General features: G+C 38.8%; 1 protein-coding gene across 3 annotated transcripts in view; it reads left to right on the top strand.

Annotated features, from left to right (window-relative positions):
* The window catches only part of NDST2 (N-deacetylase and N-sulfotransferase 2), a 136,564-nt gene that overhangs the window by 16,265 nt on the left and 102,808 nt on the right, over nucleotides 1-17,491 (top strand). For 2 of the 3 annotated variants that reach the window (XM_034065293.1, XM_034065291.1), the window contains exon 2: nucleotides 12,022-12,098. The gene's annotated coding sequence lies outside the window, so the exon portion shown is untranslated. Of the gene's footprint in view, nucleotides 1-7,954; nucleotides 8,030-12,021; nucleotides 12,099-17,491 lie in introns of those variants that run through there. The other variant, XM_031052160.2, reaches the window with a different exon arrangement.

Below are 17,491 nucleotides of genomic sequence, written 5' to 3'. Positions count from 1 at the left end.
GGTATATGACCAGTTTGGATGTGTTTGACTCATCCAAATCATAGACTAGAATAGAGTCATAGATTGAGCACTGTCATAATGCCTCTCTAAGATGCCAAAAGACCTGTTTTCTTATGCGCTAAAAACACAATGTCATTGATACTTGCTCATTGCCAGCATCAAATGGTTTGAATCCATTCCATAAGCTTCTGTCATTTCAGAATTAGTGGTGATCTCATCGTTAGACCTACCAGAGATATCCTTTAATTTAATATTTGTAAAATTGTTGAATCATCATTTCTAATAAACGGAGAGATTATTTGACCCAGTAAAGCCCTGATGGCTAACACCAGCGAGGTAATACCAGATCTCTAACAGTATTTAGGTATCTGTCCATCTTTGCTAAATGTCAATACAAGAAAAACTGAAATCAAATAAGAGTACTCTGAAGATGGATCGCAAGCTACTTAATCTATTTCAAGGCTACCTGTAATTGCAAGAGATATATTACTGGCTATGTGAGGCTTCTTAATTGGGGAGGGGGTCACACACTTCCTGTCAAGGTTTTTAGATGATGGACGGAAAGCTAGTCAGCACACTGGTTTGGTTCCAGCTTCTGTCAGCAGTTCTGGCCAGATAAGGATAGAAGATCCACTTCATGGCAGTGAAAAATACATAGAAATACGTTACTTGGCCTGCTCTAACAATTTGGGGTGGATGAAGAGGACAAACTGGAATCTCTGAGTTGGTTGCTCAGTGTTTTTGTTTTCTCTCAGCTAAGTAATCTCTTTCAGTAACTTTTAGGTATTGTTTGGCTGTTTTCTGTATATACTATTTTCATAATTCTGTGAAACAGCATCGTGAAGGCTCTGACTGCTGCAGACTTCACATCCTGCAGGTAGGAATTCTGTCTGATGGCAAGTTCAGAAGAACAGTACTCCAGCATTTGTAAGCTGCCACACTTGTTCCCACCATCAAAGAGTGTGTCTTTCTTGTATACTACAGTTGTGCTGATATGTGCTCAGAAAACCCAACAGCCCTTTAAAAACTGTATTTACCATCTTTTTTCATTATGATGGTTATTGTTGATAATTTCATGATGAGATTTTGGTCCTCTTGTTGCTAGTCCTGGGTGTTGAGCTGTGAGGGAGGTACTCTGAGCAATGCTCTTAAGCCCAGGTGCAGAAGGTGCAGCATATATACTGTTGGTGGCTTTCATACTGATTGCAGAGTATGCTCTATGGATGAAATAATTTCTCTGTAAAGAAGATACTGATGATTTCTTGTTTCAAGTAGTAGTTCAGGAGTAAATAACTTGCTGTCATCAGAAAGCAAGACTGTTGGTAATACTGGGAAGTAACAAATGCAGTTCTGGCCAAAGGAAGAATCTTTCGTGCACAGATTGGTCTGTGGAACTCATTGCTGCAGTACATCACTAAGGGTAAAACTTTGTGGGGTCAAAAGCAATCTGGTATTTATGTGTTAGGAGAGTAGTAATTGTTATATAGACAAAACCTACAAATCAACCAAACTTTGTAAGGATTTTTGGAAGGGATAGAGCTTCCTTCAGCTTAAATATCCCTAAGTGGAGAGGACAATGAGGACTACCTTTCCTGATGATTAGGTTGCAGATTTATTTTCAAGGCTTTCTTCTGCTGGCCTTTGAAATACCTAGAACTAGACAGCACAGATGGTAGGTTACTAATGTGAATGAGTTTTAGGCCAAATTCAGAATAATGTTTTGGTGTCCTGTATAATTTTAATGTTTTAAATAACTATGGTTCTCACCAGACCACAAAACAATTACGAATATCCTGGTAAAACAAGGTGTTCTGTTCAGCTTATTATACTGGTGATAAAATATTAGGTAGGAACGTATTCTGCAATGCAGGCAGGCTACTTAAAATAGGCATAGGCTTTTGACAGGATTGAGGAATAGTGTAGATTTATTTCTTGAGGTATCTTCAAAACCTCTAACAGAGAGTAGACCTAGTTGTTATTTGGATGGATCTGGCAGAGCATAGCACATTGTTAACCTGTTCCCAAATCATGTTTGATTTAAATTCCAGCGTTATCTCATTTTGGACTAAAGCCTGTCTGCTGTTGTTTGTCTAAACCTTTGTCCTTATTGCGAAACTGAAGAGAGGTTAGAGGCCTCTGCCGGTGCCCGTGCTCAACCCTTGTTCCACAAGAGTGTAACTTGTAAGTGGGCAGCTCTGTTTCTGTGCTGTTGATATGGGTTGGATATGGCAGGTGGGTTGAGAGGTGCTCTGGCAGCCTGCTGATGATGTTTTGTCATTTGCACATAAAGTTGTTTATTACCCAGTCCTACTCTGCCACACTTAAAGTGCTGGACCATGATGGACAGAACAGCCGCATTTGGTTTGTTGTTTATAGCATTGGTTCTCCCTTGAGGCATAAGGACATAGCCAGGCCTTGGCAGGGCTACCTGCACCTTTTCTGGACAGATTGAGTCTGAGTAAGTGTGCAATGCCACAAGCTGGAGTGAGGGAAATTGAACTGGTGTCTCACAAACACAGACACAAGATTATTTTCAAAGCAGTCACTACCTCTCCTAAATGATTAGATTTATTGTTGTTTTTTTTGTGTGCAGAAAGGTAATATTTAGATCTTTATTGGATCTGTTAGTCCCATTTTTTAAAAAATTCATTTGTTCCACATATTTGTTATCTACAGTTCATGAGCAAAAAGACACATCAGCAAACGTGTGATTGATAGACAAAATACACTATGTTAGGGAGTTATTGTTTGCCATTCATTCAACCATTAGATGCCAATAAACTGATTATATCAGTGTATCACAGTTAGAACATACTATCTTTTGATTGTGTGAAAACAGAGTAAGGCTTGCGAGTAACAGAAGAGCTGAAACGAAACTGTTTAAAGCAATCCAAGCATCATAACTTTGGGCATCTTTTTGCATTGATGCATCTGGCTTATGCATTTTCACTTGCACACTGGCATTTCTTTGACCTGAGCACCACGCTCTTTTCTTATCGTGATGTCAGATACTGGCATCTGAGAGAGGCATGAGTGACTTGATGTTATATCACAGTTTGTAAATAGCTCTATAAAATTAGGGTGTACTCCCAGTTAGGGCTGATCTCTCTATATGGAAATTGCATTGGTAGACTAGTACCAATGTGGTAAGGGATGTTGCTGCCAGGAGCTGAGGTGCATTGGGAGCGGTTCCTGATCTCATGACTAGAATAGTAGGGGGTATAGGGACAAATAAAAGGACATGTGTATATTTTAGCCAGTGCCTTCTGGTTTTTTGTTTTCCTTATTAGCAAATTCACTCAGTGTGTGTTAATCAGTTTAGATTTTTTTTGCTGCCTTCTAGTATTATTTCAAAGTCTCAGTGATATGATGAGACAGATAAAGAACTTTGCATACTGGCTGATGGGAGAGTACAATGCAAATGGAAAGAAGGGAAGTCTCTTCATTAAGTGTTTGAAAAGAATACATTTAGATGCCAAAGGTGCTTTTGTGTAACCACTGTTACTTAAGAATGGTGGTTTATTTTATAGTGTACTGGAGACAAAGTAGTGCTACTGAAAAGTTACTTTTTCTGCAGAGATATGTAATATTCTTATATCTGTCCTCTGTTAGCATATGGTCATTGTGTGCAGTGCTTTACTTCTATCTTCTCTTGTCCCACCATTTTCCTTCATATCCTGCCCTTTGTCCTCAATGCTGAAATTAAATTTTATTGAATATTGCTAAAACTAGGGATTCTTGTTGTGGTGTATTGGAAAATAAATTTGTGGTTGCAATTGTTTTCATCCAAGCTGAAATTTTGTCTGCTCTGCTGCAGTTTCTTATGTGCTGCAGCTGAAAGGATATTGGCCATGTATTACTGCATATGTGGCTGGAAAGGATATGTGGAAGTGAGAGGCAGAAGCTGGTATTTCTTTCCCTGTGTTTTTTTAAGACAGAAACTAAATGTAGTGAGTGTTCAACAGATGGCTATGTAGTTGTATACTAAATATTTGAAGAAAATTAAATTATGTCCTGCCTGTTTGCTGACGACAGTTCCAGCAGCCATAGTAACAGCAATAATAATAATGGGAGGATTTACAGTCTGTTTAACTCTCAAAGTGAGGTACCTAGGAAGGTCATATAAGGAGATCTTATATATATTTTTTTAATGTGGGAAAGATCAAGTGATGTGCTTGAGATCATCCTGCACGTCAGCAAGTCTCTTGAAAGAGCATTCAGGTCCCCTTGACTTCCAGACAATTTGCTTCCTTTTTAAACCATACTGACTTGCCAATATTTGAGCATTTCCTTCGGACGTTGTTTGACATTTTTTTCCTTTTAATTTCATCTTAATTGTTCATAAATATTACCTTTCCAAGAGGAGATGGTAAAACTGGGCTTGCATTCCTGTCCGATGTACTTGAGCAACAGGCCTGCTAGGAAAAATCTACACTGAAGGCCCTCCTGAGAGCTTTGTTGTGAAGAGGAGAAGGTGGTGCATGCCAGAGAGATGATGAAGACTTAGATGAAATGAGAGGTTTTATTTATACAGCTGAGCTTCATGTTGTGTTATTAATAGCATACAGGCTTTTCTCTTGGATGGAGTGGTTGGATTCTGTATCTAGCTGAGGTTGGTGTGCTACTCTTTGACATGAGGCAGAAAATCCCATTGCTATTTCACCGTTTGCATACATTACCTTTACTGGGAGGACTCTGTTTTCTCTAAATCATTCCAATGTGCTATATTGAAAGCTGTGTGTGAGAGAGACAGGATGAGAGCAAGAACTGTTGTATCTCACTCAAAGGTGAGAAGATAGGATGGCAGATGGATCCAGAGCAGCAGCAAAGTTAATCTGGACCTTGGTACAACTCCCTTTCTAATGACTTCGCAGATGTGCTAGAAAGCAAGTGGAGGAGTTTGTGAACTGTCCGAGTTACCCATTTCCTGCTTTTACTGATACTTTCCTGTTCTCTGACTGGAAGGAATTGTATCACCTGATAGAAGTAGAATTAGTGCTTATCACATGATAATTTGTGTGATGGGAGTAGTTTGCTGCTGTACTACAGCATAGCATATAATCTGGAGGGTGAGTGGGTTGGTTTGAGGGCTTTTTTCCAGTTGGTTGCGAGAGAACAAGTCTTGGGATTCTTCACTTCCTCCAGAAAAAATTGTCATCTGCCCTAGCTTAAAGATATATTAATAGCATCCTGATCTCTTACATGCACGGTTGGTCCTGTTGCCTGGATACAAACATAAAGTGATTAGAAAGCTATCATTAATATAAAATGAACAAAATAGGTCATAAAAGTACGCAGTTGGATGTTTTTTCTCTGTGCCGACTGTGTCACATTGGTACTTGGCTTTATTCTTGCTTGTTGCAGATTGTGCTTTGGTGTAATGCTGTGTTAGGCTTTTCACTAAACTGACAGTGATTTTTTTTGCCAGCTCTCTCTGTGGTTTTTCCCTGTTCTTTGAAATAAACCCGTATCAGTTTTTCAAACATCATTTGTACCCTTTCGTTATCTGTTACCTTTTGTGTGTCTTTGCTCAAATGCTGTCTTGTTGTCTTAACTGCTTTCACTATGCAGCTGTATTTTTAGTTTCGGTGTGCTGCATTACTCTTCTTGGTAAATATATGCACTGTGTCACATAAAGGAGTGTTAAACATTGCTACAAAAGCCCCTTGTTTTTTAACATCTCCCTATGGTCTTGTAATGGATTTTTTAGGGCTCTGGGGAAATGTCCCTTCTAACCCAGTTTCTGGTTCAGCTGTTCTCTTTTCCATCATTTCCTGCAGCATTTCCGATTTTCTTTGTGAAAATACTCACTTCTGATGCCGTTCTTACCTCTTTTTGCATACATTTTTCAAGTGTGGATGAAAATATGTGTGACAGGCTTGCTAATGTTTCTTCAGTTAATCCTCTTTCTTAGAGCTTTGTCACATGTAGAAGCACTGTTCTTTATCTTAAGGTGTGATTTTTCTCTTTCCAGCTGTTGTAGTAGCAATCCATAGTACTTTTATTTTAAGGGTGAAGTAAGCAAAACAGTTTTTTAGTTCTTGTGACCTAACAACCAACTGCTAGAGGTAGACTGTAGTGACTGAGTTCTTAATTTGCCTCAGTTGCGAAATAAATAGTTCACTTAAGCCCTGCCTGCGTAGGCCTTTGGTATGAACTGGTGGAGAAGGAGGAGGAATGAAAACAGTGATACTGGCTTCCTAAATTCAGGATTGTAAAGAATGAAAGTACTTCTTGCTTTCTCTTTGAGAATTGTTGCATGTTGTTCAGATGTCTGTATTAATGTGAGTGAGTGCAGACATCTTACCTCGGTGTTATTTGGTGATTAGGCAAAGGAATGCAGGAGGATTGTTTTGTGGTTAATGTGCTGTAACTGGGATTAGAAAATTTGACCTAGGTCCCTTGCCCTGCTTTTCATGTGAGTTTTGGTAGTTACTTCATTGCTGCCTCAGTTCTGTTTTAGTCAAATAAGGATAATACTTCTAATACTTCTGTGCTATCTTGGTTTCTTTTGAAAAGTATGTGGGACAGGGACTGCCTTCTGTTAGGCATACAGAAATCTGATTATATATACAGATACTTGATTACATATACAGATACAGTTGTGTGCATGTGTGTGTTTGGATAGTATATAGCAATCTTAACCTTGTCTGAAGCTTTTTGGTGTGTGCGGTAATGGAAACAACAGTGAGAATTTAGCTGAAACAAATGATATGATGCTTTCTCAACCATTTGGTCACAAAATACGGCTTCCTGGTTTTAACTGTAGATGACATTTTTAGATCTGGCCGTAAATACTGTGTGATAGCTTTCAGAACTCATTCGTCCATGCACAAATACATAAAGGAAAAATTTCTGTCCATCATCTCATACTTTATTTCTTTTATATCATGATTAATTTTATTATAAATCATCAAATCATCAAATGCACTTCTGAGAAATAGAAAAATGAGATTTCTATATCCATCCGGAGATATGGTGTGTGTAATACAGTGTTCTGTTTCCATTAGTACCTGATGATCCGTTGTTTTGGAAGAACTGATGACATCTCCATAATGAACAATTATGTAATTATGAGTGAGAGACTCAGAAACATTCCAGAGATTTAAGCACAAACATCTTACTCAAAGGCAAGGAGGTTAAAAAAAATACAACACCCAACCAAACTGTATAAATGCTTCTCTCTTTTATGTTTGTAGAAACTAAAGATGTTTCTATTTTTGTGTGTTTTCATATTTATTGTTGGCTTTTACTAAAATACTGCTCTGATAATGGATTATCATTATCATGGTAATGATAGGACGAGTGGCTTCTTCTCCCTTAATTCCTCCCTTCCACTTTTAATAACTTGACTTTTAATTTTACTTTGTGTTTTGTTGTTGCTTAAGGTAAACATCTTGTTTCATAGAATCATAGAATAGTTAGGGTTGGAAAGGACCTTAAGATCATCTTGTTCCAACTCCCCTGCCATAGGCAGGGACACCTCACACTAAACCATGTCACCCAAGGCTCTGTAGAAGCTGGCCTTGAACACCACCAGGGATGGAGCATTCACAACCTCTCTGGGCAACGCATTCCAGTGCCTCACCACCCTAACAGTAAAGAACTTCCTCCTTAGATCCAATCTAAACTTCCCCTGTTTAAGTTTGAACGTGTTTCACCTTGTCCTGTCGCTACAATCCTTAATGAATAGTCCCTCCCCAGCATCCGTATAGCCTTTCTTCAGATACTAGAAGGCTGCTATGAGGTCTCTGTGCAGCCTTCTCTTCTCCAGGCTGAACAAGATCTGTCAGCTGCACAAATAATGAACAGCAAAGGCTAGCTTAGTAATAGGCTTGGGGGAAAGGAGCAGGTATTGTAGTGGATCATACCTTGTACGTGAGTCAATAGTGCAAATAATATATATGAAGGAGCCCGTCATCTGAGACACGTAATCTTTCTCTCTACTGTGTACTGGAACAGTGGGCTGTTGCAGCTGTTTTTGTACACCATACTTGCAGAATGACGAGGACCAACTGCTCAGGAGAAGGTAAGGCTGGAGAAGTTAAAATAATTTTAACAATTTAAAGTGTGCTGCAGAGAGAAAAAGAACAATTTCTTCTCTGTGTTCACACAGGGTAAGACCAGGAGTACGGCTCAGTTCACCAGGATAAGACTTGGGTTGCAGAGTCAAAAGGCTTTCCAGCAGGGCAAACAGTTAAGCAGTAGACTGGATTGCCTTCTGGATGCTCTGTCCTGGCAGATGTTAGTTAGTAGGGATAACAGGCAAATGTGTTGGCAGTGTTTTAGATATCACTGATTCCACCTGAAAGAACTTCCTTCCCAGCTTGTTGTTTCTGATTTCAAGTGTAGCAGGATTGTTTCTGTATAGCTTGCCTTCAGTTTTGAGCATCGGTTTCTTTGCTCTGATAGTTTTAATTGCATTTTCTGGAGGTTTTTTTGTTCTGCTAAATACAGTTTCAGTCAAGGTGGACTTAAACACATTAAAGGTGAAGAAGTGTGTTAAGAAAGTGTACACTAAAGAATGCTAATATATATAATGTCAATATTATCTTTTCTAAATGTCTTGTTTACTTTTTTACCATGCTGATCAAATGACTGTTTTGACTGGCACACAAGGTAAATTCTTACAGAGTAACTACAGGTAATTTATAGCTCATAATTAAAGACCTCCCTCTCTGTTTTTGCCTTTCTCATTTTCTTTGTTGCTGTGGCCCCAAACTGCCCAACAGCTCTCTCTGTTAGAACTTCCTAATGTAATCCACATTATTCTGTGTATTCAACCTCCACCACTAGAAGCTGTGTTCAGTTGAAATAAAATTTCAACTGAAAAAAAATTTTTGCTTTCTTTTGAAACTATTTAGTAACAGTCTGAAAGAAAATAGCTGCTAATCTTTGGGAGCTCTTCAAATACCCTTCCTCCACGCTCAAAACTGATCAGTGATTCTTGGTTTGTTTCTTTTTTTGCCAGCTTCCTGCTTGTGACAGTACTTTGTTCTTCTTGCCTGCAGAGTGACTTGAGTAGCCCTTTGTGAAAGACTTGACCAAATCTTTTGAGAAAGTTCCATTAAACAATGTGTTCTTGTATTCCTTTACTCCATTGGGTTTTTTCTAATCCTTGAAAGAATGCAGCTCCTTAACAGATCTACCTTGTGTTCAATTCATCTTGTCCCCTCAACTATGCAGAAATCATCAGTGTTCACATGCTCAGAAGGATTCTCCTTCCCTCTGTTCCTGAGAAGTCTTTGGGTTTTTGCAGACTTCCCAGTTTACAAGATTTTGGGTTTACTTTCCTATGGTGAGGTGGTGCTTACAGAGGGGAATACAGGACCAGTACTGCATGGGCATTTTTCAGTGATGTAAGTTCTCACACAGTCCCAGTCTTCTCTTGTCCCTGCATAATCTGGTGCATAGTGCCCTTGCAAGTATTTGTGCAGATGCACAGTGCACTACATCTGAAACTGAAAAATACATGGCTCACCAGAGCATATGCCAGCACCAGGGTAGTGTCAACAGGACAAAGGCAGTGTGCAGCTGGCTAATGTGTGAGGAAGGGAGATACCTGTCATCCTTTGACAGTGCTGTTGGATTACCTGTGTATGATACCTGGCTTAAAATATGTTGCATTATCTGCTTCAGTCTTTTCCTTTTGCATTAGGGTAACACAGGAGGGTGAGAGTAGGAAATTCTCAACAAAGTCACAGAAAAGTAGATGCATTAATACTGAACAACATGTTTAGCCATGTGGAGACATCATTGTTTCTTACTAAGAAATGTATGTTTTTAACACCTTTATTGCAGGCTGTTGTTTTTTTGTTTTGGTTTGTTTTTTAAAACTTCTAAGATGCCGAATGTTGGAAGTGAATCAAATGTAGATGAAGACATAACAGAGAAGAACTAGAGATACTAGAAATAATAAGAGAGTATCAAAATCAGGTATTTCCCATTTGTGAGGGGAATGCAGTCAAAAACAGTTTAATCTGAAACGTCTCTGTGTGTGTGCCAGGGGAAGAGTGAAACTGGAAAAGTACTACTGTTTTTCCAAGCACCAGAAGCCTTTGGGGTGAGTAGCAGCGCAGCAGATAAATCAGTTTAAAGATGCATCTCAGCAATGAAACCCGAAGTAACATGGCTTTGGGATATACAAATTAAAGAGAAATTCCTTCTTGAACAACTGTGAGAGTTAACTTGCCAGGTGTGCAGGCCCAAACATCTTGTTTCTAGACAGATGTAAACCAGCTAGAGAGCTAAGGGTCTAATGGCAAATGGAGTACAGACCAAGGGACTGACGAGCAAACATGCCTACCTTGGCTATGTGATAACTAGTAGTGTAGCTGGGGGACATGATAAGAGCCTACACATATTTGAAAGGCATGTACATGAAAGACAGAAACTAATTAATTAGGAAGGTGAGAAGAGCCATAACTACAAAACAAGAGGGAGATTATGAAATATATTAAAGTATGGAATATTCTGCCCAAATGAAAGGTTGGAAGAACAAATTATATATGAAAAAATACGCAAGATTGGTAGAAAGATTCAGGAAATAATCTAGCATCAAAGAGTCAGCTTTCTGATGAAAATAGATTGAATAATTTAGTAAGTCTCTTTTACCTATGTAATTTGTTTGCTTTGGGGGTATTAGGGCAATTTGGCAGCCTCTCTAAACTCTTTAATTTTACCTCCGTAATGCTTCCTACCAATTCAAATCTACGTTATTGCGTACCAGTCTTAGATGCTGTCTTTCTTTAGATAAATGTTTTAAGAAGGAACAGTTGGGCAAGCAATGTAAAAAGATATAAGAGGAGAAGAAAGGTGAATGAGCTTTGGGAATGACTTTCAAGAACATTTTCTTGCTACGTTCTGCCTAAATGCTGTAGCTACAAATAAATAGGAGCAAACTAATAGCAGGTATAGGGGTCTGGTCTTGTTCCTGTTTGCTTCAAGTGGTGAAGGAGCTCCCAAACTGTGAGTTACTATTTGTGTATGTGCAGCCAACCTCCAATTGATGGGATGGTAAGAACAGGAGCAAAAACCCTTTTAGTGTAGGAGAAGGCAGCAGAGAATTTTTCCTTAATGAAACAAGGTGCATGTAAATTTTAGCCAGAAAGTCAGTTTGCATGTGAGAGGCTGGAGAGCTGCTCTAAGCTGCTCTGTTTGGCTTGTGTGATAGGGTAAATAGTAAAAGGTGTTCACATTCACCACTATTCCTCGTAGCCTCTTGTCTGGATAGACGTCAGGTTGCCTCCTGGGCTGTGGTGGGCAAAGGAAGACAAGAAGGAGTTGCCATATGGAGCTGTGGCCTGAGTTGCTGGGTTGTGAGCGGAAGGACATGGCTATGCTTGGTATTTGCTGGCTGACTCCTGTTGGCTGGAAGGCAGCCATGGGATTAATTTTGATGTGGTTATTTAAAGAATTTGGAAATGTACCAGTTTTGGGGTTTTCCTTTGTAAAGCAGAAGACTTAAACCTTAGTTTCCAAACAGCACTAAGAGGCAGTGCATTTATGATGCTGCATTGCATTTCGATACATTGTCTCTGTGTGCAATCTGTATAAGGATTTAAGCTGCTGTCAGAGCTCTGGTATTGAAGACTTTTGAGGGTGTGTTTTAACTTTTTCATTATGAACAAAGGTGTTCATGTGAAATTTAAAGCCAAGTTCTCTGTGCCATAATGCTTACAAAGTCATGGGAGTTGCAACACTCTTGACTGGTGAACTGTCAGTTCTTAAACCAGGAGGCTCTTAGCAGATTCTTCCCTTTCCTGCTCTTCTTTTTGTATAACTGGGGATCGGTTTCAAAGATTAAGAAATATTGTCTTCCCTTTCAGTTGCTGTGCTTTCAAGGAGGCACAATAGTGTGTGCACGATCTTGTTGAATAATTCGTGTTTAGACCAAAGTGGTTGTTTTCTCAGCCCCTGTACAATGATCTTCATATGTGTATATACACTTTGGTCTTCCTTTGCTGTGTATCTCTGATCCAGACCCATGTTACCCTTTGGTTGTATTTTCCTTTCCCCCAGGTGGAGGGAGTGCTTGTGAACCAGGCGTTGGCTTTTGCTCTGTGTGCTGGCTTCTGAGCAAAGGTGCTGCTGGAAAGGTGAGTACTTAACTCCCAACCTCTGATGCAGATTTATGTTCAGTGGAACTGATAAATTAAGGCTTACCAAACCTGTCACCTTAAATTGTATCTAGGTTTGCAGTGGCGAAAAATCTAATCTAGTAGCTCACAAAATTGTGAGCGTTAGCTGTCAAAGCACTGTTAAATTCTGGTTTAGTGTAAATAGTGCATTCTGCAGCACTGCATAGCAGAGAAGTTGAAAGGTGGGCATGTTTCATTTCTTGGATGGGTCTGAATTTAGAGCTAGAGAAATCTCTGAGACACTGAAAATAAACAGTAATAAAAATATGATTTCTACCCTATGACCAGCACGGGAAGAAGTGGCTGAGAGGAGTGCTTGACTACCCATTACTCACATAGTTGTGTGAATTCTTCATCAAATCTAGCATCTATCACATCAGCTGTCTTCTGAAAGTAGCTGAGGTACCTAAACATTAACTGAAAGAAAAAGAAAACAGGCTTTTATCAAATCGAGAAGGCTATTTATGAGATAGGAGATAAGCTTAATGGTATTGCTCTGCTGCAAGTACTTAGCAGGAATTTCTCAAAACCTTTCCTTTCAGTAAGTGAAATACTGAGCATGGCAGGCATGCAAAGGTGCAGCGTGTGGGGGGTGTGTTGTTTTATAAGTGTTTCCAATTGGCAGTGAATAGAGTAAAGCAACAAAGGATTAGCACCAAAGGGAACTTCTGAAAACTTTAGAAGAGTTTAAAGGGTGCTTTATGGTTGAGAAATAATGTTTGTGCTCTATCTGCACGCAAACAAAACTTGTTTATAGGAGAGTATTAGTACTGTGAGGAAGGGTAGATGAAAGTAAGTGTGTGGTAGACTAAAGTCTATATTGGTCTGTTTTCCATGAGACTGCATTAACCATCACAAATGGGGATGTCATCCATAACATTTGAAGATTGTTCTTCAGAAACACCCATAAAACATTAAGCTGTCTGATGTTATGTGTGTACTGGTCTTCTGCAGACAATTTTCTTTACACGTATTCTGTATTCTGTAAAAGTACTGATGTTATCTACTTTTGTGTAAAACTCCTCTGCGTAGAGTCATTAGTTTAGTATCTTAGGAACCATAGAGAGTCATCCGTAAAACATTCCAGAAACTTCCAACTAGTAGCCTAAAAGGATTTTTTTATACAAGAAGATATATAAAGTAAATATCTTGGCTTTATGAAGAAAAATATCTTGGAATGTTTGAGATTAAAAGCAAGTATTATATATTCCATTAGAAAGCTGGACTTTTATTCTTGATGAAACTTGACACACTGAGATTGAAATTTTGTCAGTTATTGTTTGCTTCATTTTTCCTGTATTGAGAGAAATGTGATTATTATGTTTAGTAAGTTTTTTCTTAACTACGAAAGAATAATGATTGAAGTATTGCCTTGTTTTGAAAGAAGCTGTTAAACACTTCTTAGGAAAGATACAGGCATTTGTTAAAAGCAAAGAGGTTGGAAAAGCTCCTGTTCTATAATTGCAATTTGGATTTGATTTGATTATTTTTTTCCATTTTTTTTATCCGCTTGTTTTAAAAAACAGAGTGTTTTCACAACACACTTTGCTATTGGTCTGATGTGGAGCCTTTTCATCTTGTCTCAGAAGATTTGTCTATTGATGTTGGAAGTCCATATTAATGTGTATCACAACTGTGTTTCCAACCTTATAGGAATGTTTCGTGGAGTTTAATGTCCAAAAGGTGTTACACATTTTTATTTCTTGCTTGTTATTTGTTTTGGGGTTTGGTTGGTTGGTTTTGGTGTTATTTTTGGCCTTTGGTCATTTCAGAGATGTCATTTAAATTTCAGGCTCTATCTTTGAAATCATGAAAAGCAATGCAAGCTTCTTTTCATGGTTTTGTGTATAGATATATATGCCTGGTAGAGCAAGATCTTGTTCAATTATTCTCTTACTCTATGATATCTATGAGTCAGAAAAACCTTTCTGACCAAGGACACTTACGATCTCCTAATAGAAGGACACTGAAATAAGTAGTCTTCTGCATTCAACTCAAAAACTAGTCTATGTGTCAGAAGTGTGTCTCTGACTGGCATTTGGAACAACAGTATGAATCGGAGTTTTCAGTCAGGTTTGGCATGTTTCTTCTGTCAGGAGGTGGTGAAGAGCGGTTGTGAGAAATACAATACACGGAAGGATTTGCAGGCAAGCAAGAAGGAAGCTTAATAGCAGGAGATGGCAGATAGATGTAAGGATCTGGCCTGGAAGAAGTTACTATTATGAGGTGGTAATTGTATTAAGTAATAATAAAGAATAATTCTCTGTACCTGGGGGGTTGTAGAGAATAATCATTTCCAATAAAGTTTAGCTCAGCAATTACCACGGTACTCTTGAGGCTAAGTATCTTTGGTCTTTTTACTGTTAGCAGCTAAATCATGTGAGACTCCGTGGTACAACTGAGTTGGGAATAGCATTTCGTTTTCTTTTCTCTAAAACTTGCTGTTGTAGACCAGGCCCTAAACACAAGCAAAACTTACATGTTGAAAAGTGTTAGGGCAGTCACTGAGGATACTTGTGTTTTTGCAGTTGTTGTCTAGAAGGCATGGATTTCTTAAAGGGAAACAAACAAAAAGAAAACAAAAACCGAACCCCGAATTCCTCAAGCTCCCTTAACTTTATTTCCAAATATGATACTTTTATAAAAGGTGGAGTTTTAGATATCTGAATTTTTTTGGCTCTTTTCTCTTGTCATTTATCTTACCTTTCTAAATAAGTTACTGTGTGCCTTTTGTCATATCTATGTAGCTGGCTGAGCTGTAGACTTGCAGTAACTTCATGCAGTTAACAAAAGCAGTATATAATGCACAAGTCAGAATTGTTAATCAGACAGCTTGGTCTGATTCCAAATATTCCAAATATTTCTTTGTTTGGAAGATTGATTTAGCAGTGTAATTTTAAGTACAAGAAGAAGCTGATCGCTCATCTGTGATGTATCAGTTTGTGTTCTGATTCATGATGGAGGAAGGCTTGAACATCCTCTTTGATGTGGAATGTATTAGAGGGATCTTTCAAGTCCTTACAGTGACATACTGAATGCTACCCTTCATGTTCCATACCCAGAGAACTGGTGGTGTGGAGGGGATTGTAAGTATGTAAGTTTACTGCAGGAAAACCTGAGTCCCTTTTTCAGATCCGAACTCAAACCAGAAATCTGGGGGCAGGGCAAGTTTTCAGACCTCTGTGTTAGAAACACTGGATTTGAATGTGAAGTCCTCTTCCGCTGAGGAGCCCTGCACAGTTAGGGATGTATTATCAGCAACTGCCTGACACAGGTCCTGCTGAGGGATTTTTGTCAAGCAAACTGACATCTCCCTCTCCAGTAAGCAGTAGTATCCTGTGATTCCTTTCAGATGCGCTGGCTTTTGTGGACTAGAGTATATGGGGGTGGATATTGCGCTGAATTGAATTTGGTGTCTCTCCCAGGCTGGCAGGATTGTTCCCAGCTGTCAGTGACTCACAGTAGCCGGGTTGCTGTCTCGGAGTTCAAGTTAATGGAATTTACAGTTCAGCTTCTCTTAACTTGTCTGGCAGAGATGAAGTTTCCCATGAACTAGGAAGAGCAGGAGACATCCCACAAAGTAGAAGCTTTGAATGTGCGTTGGGTTTGAAAAATTGCTGAGAAGTCCTTCCTGGGCATAGCTCCTTGCCAGCAGTCATGCTTCCAGGTGTTTCATTTTGTTCTAACTTCTTACGCTGTGCTTACTGCTGAGCATCTCCAGTTTCCAGAACTGCTTTAAAAATGTGATGAATGTATGTCACATGATTGTCATCATATTCCTTCCCTACATGGATAGCCAACTTCATTTGGGTTTAGAGGTTCTGTTTTCAGCTCTTTTTAGCTACTTTGTTAATGCCAAAGGAAAAAGGCACAAATGTCAACAATGCAATTCATTCATAGAATTAATGTACTTGCAGAGCAATAAATTACACTTTATTCTGTCTTGTTTGCTACTTCTTCATTTTTGCCAAACAGGTATTTTTTGCTACTTATATGAAAGGATATTTGAAATAGCTGGGGTGCACTACGTAGAATGGGGACAATGTGGGTTTACATGTTAACTGTAGTTTTGCTAGTGTGTGACTCCTTTGGAGAGCATGCTGGGCTCCGACAGAGCTGCGTCTGGATGTAGGCAGTACTAAATACAGGCTCCTGAGCAGCGCAGAATCAGTAGGATGCTTTGGATTCATATATTTTCTTTGGAGACAACTGTTATGTGACTGAGAATCACTGTAATTTTCCAAAGCAAATACATTTTCTGAAGTTTGTTTGCCTTGTTGATTCTCTGTTTTAGAGAATCAGAATATCTGGAGCAAGTTCAGTTTGCTACAGGCATCATTAATACAGACTAGCCTGCATTTGTGACTCAGTTGTACTGCATGTAGTGCCTTGTTCCTTTCTGTCTGTGCTTTGTACCTGTGAAACTTGGGTATGTGTATGAAATGTATTTTTTAGTTCAGAGTTCCTGTTTAAAAATATATGAAAGGCAAAGAAAATAGCAGGTGTTCGCTACTCAATGTCGTGGCTTTTCCATTACCATTAATCTATTAAAATGAAGTGCCAAGAACCCAGAGTAAGATGATGATATTTAGCTCACTAGCCAGATAAGCAAAGAAGGGAGAGGTAATGGACACAATTTTATTTTCTGGATATACTAGCCAAGAACAGCTTGAGAAGGTTAAATGCCTATGTGTTTTGAACACTGAGTACGTTTTTCCAGTAAACAGGATTACGTTGTTCTTTTCAGTTCTATATTTGATTCCTTTGTATGCCCTTCTATAAGCAAGACCCATAAAAATGTTCTGTCTTCTTCAGTGGAATCACAGATAACAAAACTCTTTTTTCCACACTAGTACTGGTTTGCCACATTGATAAATGCTCATGAAGCTTTTCTGTTCTCTGACATCATCTCTTTAGCTTATAAAGATCCAGATATGCTTGGTTTCTTCAGCCTTTAATGCCTATTGGCCAACTTGAGGAATCTCAAATATGTTTGGTTAAATGTGCAAATACTGTGTTAGATGATCAGCTGTGGCTATACTTCTGGTCACCCTAAGAAAGCAGTATTTCTGTATAGTTATGTACATGATGCATGAGATTTCACGGACTTCTTTCTGGCACTGAGTATTTCTGCTGAGAGAGCTGATAAAATTAAACTTGTCCCCTGTTGCTCATGTTTTCCTTCCATAAATTGTAAAAGTTTAGTGTTCTGTTTTTTAATGAAATCCTTCCTGCTAAGGATATAATTGGAAGTTATATCCAAGTAGTGGGGTTGAAAGTAATCCATCACAAGGCGATAGGGGATGGTATTTGTAGTGGCATAATGAGGTCCTTTTCTGTATTGGTACAAA

Source organism: Melopsittacus undulatus, chromosome 8, assembly GCF_012275295.1.
Source record: "Melopsittacus undulatus isolate bMelUnd1 chromosome 8, bMelUnd1.mat.Z, whole genome shotgun sequence".
Classification (NCBI taxonomy): domain Eukaryota; kingdom Metazoa; phylum Chordata; class Aves; order Psittaciformes; family Psittaculidae; genus Melopsittacus; species Melopsittacus undulatus.
This window is presented reverse-complemented; position numbering and strand designations above follow the sequence as displayed.